The following is a 7,405-nucleotide window of genomic DNA, read 5'->3' as shown; positions in this document are numbered from 1 at the left end:
GCATATTGATTCTTACTTTCTTTGGTAGATTTCCCTGGTTTTTCTATGTAGTCAATCATGTCATCTGCAAATAGAACACTTTTATTTCTTCCTTTCCAATTGGAATGCCTTTTATTTCCCTTACTTGCCTTAAAGTACTTATAGAACTGCCAGCATTCTGCTGTCTCAAATATTTTTTCTATATATATTTAGAACATCAGACAGTGATTATTTTAGTCTATTTGGACCACTATGACAAATTACCATAGCCTAGGTGGCTTCTAAACAACAGAAATTTATTTCTCATAGTCCTGGAGCCTGGAAGTCCAAGATCAAGGTGCCAGCATGTCAAGTTCTGGTGAAAATCCTCTTCTGAGTTGCAGGTTACTGACTTTCCACCGTGTCCTCACATGGTGGAAGGGGCTAGGGAGCTCTATGGAGTCTTTTTTATAAAGGCCTACTTCCATTTATTAGAGCTATGACCTCCTGACCTAATCACCTTCCAATGGCCCCAGCTCCTCATACCATGACCTTGTGCATTAGGCTTTCAACATATGAATTTTGGAAGGACACAACCAACATTCAGCCCATAGTAGTGGTATAATTTTTGCTCCAACTGTCAAACATAATCAGGAGGATTATGTATGACAAACATACCACAAACACTAAGTCAAACAAAACCAAGAGAAAGAAAGCCTTACATATATATATTTTAAAGATTTTATTTATTTATTTGACAGAGAGAGAGAGAGCACAACTGGGGGGGGGGTGCTGCAGAGGGAGAGGAAGCAGGCTCCCCACAGCCTGAGATGGGGCTCAATACCAGGACTCTGGGATCATGACATGAGCCAAAAGCAGAAGTTTAACCCTCTGAGCCACCCAGGCACCCCTGCCTTATATTTTTCTTTTTTCTTTTCTGATGTCTGAAGGTTCCTTCTTTTATAATCTATTTTCTGTTTAGAGAACTCCTTAAACCATCTTAGTTTTTCTTCATCTAACAATATCTTGAATTCCCCTTCAACCTTGAAAGATATTTTCACTGAGTATAGGATTCTGAGTTGCCAATTCTTTAACTATTGTGCCACTTTCTTCCTGCCTCCATGGTTTCTGATAAGAAATTCACTGTCATTTAGGGGTACCTGGCTGGCTTATTCAGTAGAGCATGTGACTCTTGATTTTGGGGTTATAAGTTTGAGCCTCATATTGGGTGTAGAAATTACTTAAATAAATACAATTTTAAAAAACAGATTCACTATCATTTGAATTATTTTTCCTGAATAGGAAATGCGTCATCCCTGTCATTTTAGTGTTGGCTCTATTAATTGTCTTTTTTTAAAATTCAGTTAGAAATCTTGATTCTTGGTGATTTTCCACTGAAACCTGGACTTTTTATCTGTCTTCAAGTATGATTCTGGATCTTATTTAAGCCTGTTTTAATTGGCCTTCTCTGGACATCACTCCACCAGGGGGAGAGAGAGAGAGAGAGAGAGAGAGAGAGAGAGAGAGAGAGAGAGAGAGTGTGTGTGTGTGTGTGCTGTCTTGTTAATATCAGGTGGAGGTAGAAATCCAGGTTCTTCACTTGGTTTCCATTGATATCTGAATGTGGGGGCTCCCTGTTAGGCTGGAGGGAGGCTTGAGTTCCATATCACCTCATGGTCTCCACTTATGCCTTGGGGTAGGAGTCCTTGCTACTCCTAGATTGGATGAAAGTCCTGGGACCCTACTTGGGTTTCTTTGATGCTACCTCATAGGGATATTGGGGCACCTTGTTATAGTTGTAAGGGTGAAAGTCTAGACTCCCCAATCAGCCTTTGCCAGCACAGATGTGAGCTGGGCCATAGTTTTTTGTTCTGTGTTACTTGGTTGGAGTAAAGTGGTATTGTGTAAAAATTTTCTGTCTTGCTAAGCTGCCCTATTCCTAGTTCTTTGGTGTGAGGAGTGGGCTTCTGTTGGGGCTTTTTTGTCTGTACCTATTGGTTTCAAGTCTACCACTACCAACTTCTTCAGATCCAAACCTGGTATCTGAGCAAAAACAAAAACAAAAACAAAAGTCAGGGATCTTGCCACCATGTCATTCCTGATGTCCTGAGGTTCCTTGCTGGTTTCTCTTCTCTCCACCATTCAGTCTTTTTTTTTTTTTTAAGATTTTATTTATTTATTCATGAGAGACACAGGCAGAGGGAGAAGCAGGCTCCCTGTGGGGAGCCCAATGTAGGACTCAATCCCAGGACCTCCAGGATCATGACCTGAACTGAAGGCAGCCGCTCAACCACTGAGCCACCCAGGCACCCCTCCACCATTCAGTCTTATGTTTGTTTTCTATATAGTATTTCGGGGTTTTAATTGTAATTAGTAGGAGGAATAGGGAAGTTTGTTTACTCACTTTCCTGTAAACCTAGTTATTTTTTGAGCTAATGCCTTTCAATTTGACTTTCTCTGATATTAGATACAGATTATAGTTCCACAGAAATGATTCCAAATTTTTAGTGCAACTTAGCAGAAGGCTCACTGTGTCCATTAATACAATTACGTGTGATGTTAACTTCCCTTGCTTTTGTCCACTTGGTTAATGTGATGTTTGCCAGGCTTTTCCAGTATGAAGTTACTTTTTTACCTTTTATGGTTAATAAGTATTTTGTATGGAGGTACTTTGAGACTGTGTAAATATACTCTTACTTTTTGAACTTTCACCTGCTAGCTTTAGCATCATGCATTGATGATACTTGCCCGAGTCAAATATGATGGTTTTTCAAATGATGATTTTTCAATCTATCATTCCATCCTCATTTATTAATTTACATTTATTTCATTTATTTTTTAAAAAATATTTTATCTATTTGACAGAAAGAGAGAGAGAACAAAAGCAAGGGTAGTGGCAGGCAGAGGAAGCTCCCCTTGGAGCTGGGAACCCAACGTGGGGCTCAGTCCCAGGACTCTGGGATCATGACCTGAGCTGAAGGCAGAAGCTTAACTGCCTGAAGCTCTCATACACCCCTATAATTCCATTTTTAATACAGTGGTCCCCCCCTTATCTATGGGTATATATTCCAAGGCCCTCAGTGGATGCCTGAAAGTGTAATAGAATAATTATAATATACTGTAATAGAAATTAAATGGTGGTCTCTCTCTACTGTACTATATCTTGTGATGATGTGAGATGATGAAATGCCTACTTAATGAGAGGAAGTGAGGTGAATGACATAAGCACTGTAACATTCATAGTGTTAGACTATCATTGACCTTCTAAGGATGTGTCAGGAGGACCACTGGCTTCTGGATTGCAGTTGATTGTGGGTAACTAAAACTAACAAACTAACAAAACTACAGACAAAGGGGGACTATTGTATAATATATTTTTTTAAGATTTTATTTCTCTATTCATGAGAGAGAGAGAGAGAGAGAGGCAGAAACAGGCAGAGGGAGAAGCAGGCTCCATGCAGGGAGCCTGAAGTGGAACTCGATCCTGGGTCTTCAGGATCACGCCCTGGTCTGAAGGCAGGCGCTAATCCGCTGAGCCACCCAGGCTGTCCTATTGTATAATCCTTTTGTAAATTATAAAGAGTAATAACAGATACTTTTTAAAAACTTTAAACAAATCAGATGTGTTAAAGTGATAAGTAAAAGTCCTTTAAAAAGATGCTGTCAGGGACGCCTGGTTGGCTCAGTGGTTGAGCATCTGTCTTAGGCTCAGGGCGTGATCCTGGAATCCGGGATCGAGTCCCATATCGGGCTCCCTGGGAGGAGCCTGCTTCTCCCTCTGCCTGTGTCTGCCTCTCTGTGTCTCTCATGAATAAATAAATAAAATCTTTAAAAAAAAAAGATGCTGCCAATTTAGACATCTTTAGTATATATTGGTGCCTGTATCTCCTTGGCCTTCCCTGTACTAAGCTTAATCTTTGCTAATTTGGTAAGTGAAAAATAGTATTGTTTTTTTTAATTTTTTTAAAAAATTTTTATTTCTTTATGATAGTCACAGAGAGAGAGAGAGAGAGAGAGAGAGAGAGAGAGAGAGGCAGAGACACAGGCAGAGGGAGAAGCAGGCTCCATGCACCGGGAGCCCAACGTGGGATTCGATCCCGCGTCTCCAGGATCGCGCCCTGGGCCAAAGGCAGGCGCCAAACCGCTGCGCCACCCAGGGATCCCGTATTATTTTTTTTAAATGATTTCTATTTATTTATTTGAAATAGAGTAAGAGAGAGAGCATAAGTGAGGAAAGAGGCAGGGGAAGGAGAAGCAGGCTCTCTACTGAGCAGGGAGCCGGACATGGGGCTTGATCACAGGACCCTGAGATCATGACCTGAGCCAAAGGCAAACACTTAACTGAGCCACCGAGGCACCCAGTATTTTGATTTTTTTAAAGTATTTGTTTATAAGTGAAGTTGAGAATCTTTTCTTATATATATCAATGTTTGATATTTATTTTTCTATGTTTTTTCTTTACTTTTTAAAGGATTTATTTATTCATGGGAGACACAGAGAGAGAGGCAGAGACACAGGCAGAGGGAGAAGTAGACTCCATGCAGGAAGCCCGATGCGGTACTGGATCCTGGGACCCTAGCATCACACCCTGAGCCAAAGACAGACATTCAACTGCTGAGCCACCCAGGCGTCCCTAATTACTATTTTTTTTTTTAGATTTTTATTTATTCATGAGAGACACACAGAGAGAGGCAGAGACACAGTGGGTGAAGCAGGCTCCATGCAGGGAGCCTGACGTGGGACTTGATCCCAGGTCTCCAGGATCACACCCTGGGCTGAAGGTGATACTAAACCACTGAGCCACCAGAGCTGCCCTCTAATTACTATTTTTTAAAATTGTGTGTTTTTAACTAGGCTCTACACCCAACATGGGGCTTGAACTCACAACCCTGAGATCAAGAGTTGCATGCTCTATTGACTGAGCCAGCCAGGCACCTCTGTTGTCTTTTGCAAAGTCACATCTCCAGTGCCTAGAGCCAGGCCTTGCATTCCTTAAGCATTCAGCAAACACTTACTGAACAAATGAATGGTTTTCTCTTCTTTGCCTCTTTTCCTAGTAGGCTGTTACTTTTTTAAAAAGATTTATTTATTTATTTATTTATTTATTCATTCATTCATTCATTCATTCATTCATTCATGAGAGACACACAGAGAGAGGCCGAGATACAGGCAGAGGGAGAAGCAGGCTCCATGCAGGAAGCCCGATGCAACACTCGATCTCGGGACCCTGGGATCACGCCCTGAGCCAAAGACAGACGCTTAACTACTGAGCCATTCAGATGTCCTTAGGCTGTTACTTTTTAAAATTTGGCATATAAGTGCTCCTTGTATAGTAAGGAAATTGGCTTCTTTAGGTGATTTATGGTAATTTTTAGGTTGGGTTATATTTTTTATATTTATCAGCCTTTTCTTTTGTGACTTCTTTATGTCATCCTTTTATGGCAGGTTTATCAGGAATACTTCACTCCAAGGTTAAAATAATTAATCAGTGTTTTCTTCTATCACCTTTAAGGTTTTCTTTTTCCATTTTACACATTTTTGACGACCCAGAGGAGCACCCTGTATTTTTGGAAATCTTTTGTCCCCCTCTACAATCTGATGGTTCTGGTAGTGACTGTCTGTTGTAATCCACTGCTCCAGTGGGGATCAGAAGCTCCTTGCATAAACATAGGAAATTTCCTTGGCATACTGTATGTCTTATTACTGATGTTTACCTTGAACACTTGGTTAAAGTGATTCTGCCAAGTTTCACCATTGTAAAGTTACCACCTTCTTTTTTGTGCTAAAATAAGTCTTGGGCGAGACACTTTTAATCTATGTAAATCCTCAAATTTTCACCCACTAATCTAACATCCATCAGGGGATTTTGTCTGCAACAATTACTACTGTGATGTTTGCTTAATAGTGATTTTTGTTAGCTCTTTTACTTTCTACATTTATTAAATGGAATTCTCTGCCTATGTCTCTGTCTCTCTCTGTGTGTCTCTTGTGAATGAATAAATTAATTTTTTTTTTTTAAAGGAAGCTGTCTCGGGGCACCTTGCTGGCTCAGTCAGGAGAGCATGTGATTCTTGATCTTGGGGTTGTGAGCTCAAGCCCTACACTGGGTGTAGAGATAAGAAAGAAAAAAGAAAAAAAGAAGGGAAGGGAAGGGAAGGGAAGGGAAGGGAAGGGAAGGGAAGGGAAGGGAAGGGAAGGGAAGGGAAGGGAAGGAAGGAAAGGAAAGGAAAGGAAAGGAAAGGAAAGGAAAGGAAAGGAAAGGAAAGGAAAGGAAAGGAAAGGAAAGGAAAGGAAAGGAAAGGAAAGGAGCCGGCTCATCTACCTCATTCACTTAAATAACCAGTTATATCAGGGTGGACACATGAATACTAAAAATAAATAGTTGTCATAATGCAACGCTATCAGTAGGTACTGTTTTGGCTATTAGGAGCTCTTTCAGGTTGGCTCCTGTGTTTTTGTGATGTCCTTTTTAAAGTATTGTTTTCTGGCATCAAAAGATATTCCAGGTTCATCTTGAATCAATCATTTCTTCAAGGTTCTCCTTGTTCTTTTTATTGGAGAATTGTGTTTAGAAATCAGTATCTGTGCACTAAATATGCTCCTTGCTTGTAGATACTCTCAGCAGATAGAACTAGCAAATATAGGGGATGCCTGGGTGGCTCAGCAGTTGGGCGTCTGCCTTTGGCTCAGGGCATAATCCGACATCAGGCTTCCTGCATAAACCTGCTTCTCCCTCTGCTTCTTTCTCTCTGTGCTCTCATGAATAAATAAAAAATCTTAAAAAAAACTAGCAAATACATACACACATGTATTTGCAAATATATTAGTCCCTACATAGATATCAATCTATACTTCTGTACCTGTACATATATTAGAACCAATAAACTTACACTGATACCTCAGATTCCAATCCAACATCACAGGCTTCATTTTACCTTTCCTATTTTCCCTAGTTAATAACTTTTTCCTTCAACATTGAGAAGTTCAACTCATGATCTAGAATATATTTGTTTAATTTTAGCATACATATTAGTTTCAAATTGCTAACCTACTTCCCCATACTCCTGTGAAAAATACTTAGTGCATAGACGAGGACATTTCTGTACAGTTCATTTGGTCTTATTTTTAGGTATCCAGTCATTATACTATTTATCTCAGTTTCTTAAGTGAGTTCCTTTCTTCCCTATCCTCTACAGAGTAGCTAGGTTACTCATTTGTAATACAGTTGATTCCAGTATTTTCAGTTTGGGTCTCTCCCCAACCCCACACACTGTAGTTTTTATTTTTGTTTATTGCTTTATTATTGGTAATAAAATATATATCCTAAGTCAACTACACTGTTTCCTGAAAACTATCATTAAAAAATATTCTGTATGTTTTGGGGTCCCTCACTGGCTCAGTCAGTAGAGGATGCAACTCTTGATCTCAAGGTCATGAGTTCAAGTCC

This window comes from Nyctereutes procyonoides, unplaced genomic scaffold, assembly GCF_905146905.1.
Source record: "Nyctereutes procyonoides isolate TBG_1078 unplaced genomic scaffold, NYPRO_anot_genome, whole genome shotgun sequence".
In the NCBI taxonomy this organism is placed as follows: Eukaryota; Metazoa; Chordata; class Mammalia; order Carnivora; family Canidae; genus Nyctereutes; species Nyctereutes procyonoides.
Note: the sequence above shows the minus strand (reverse complement) of the source record.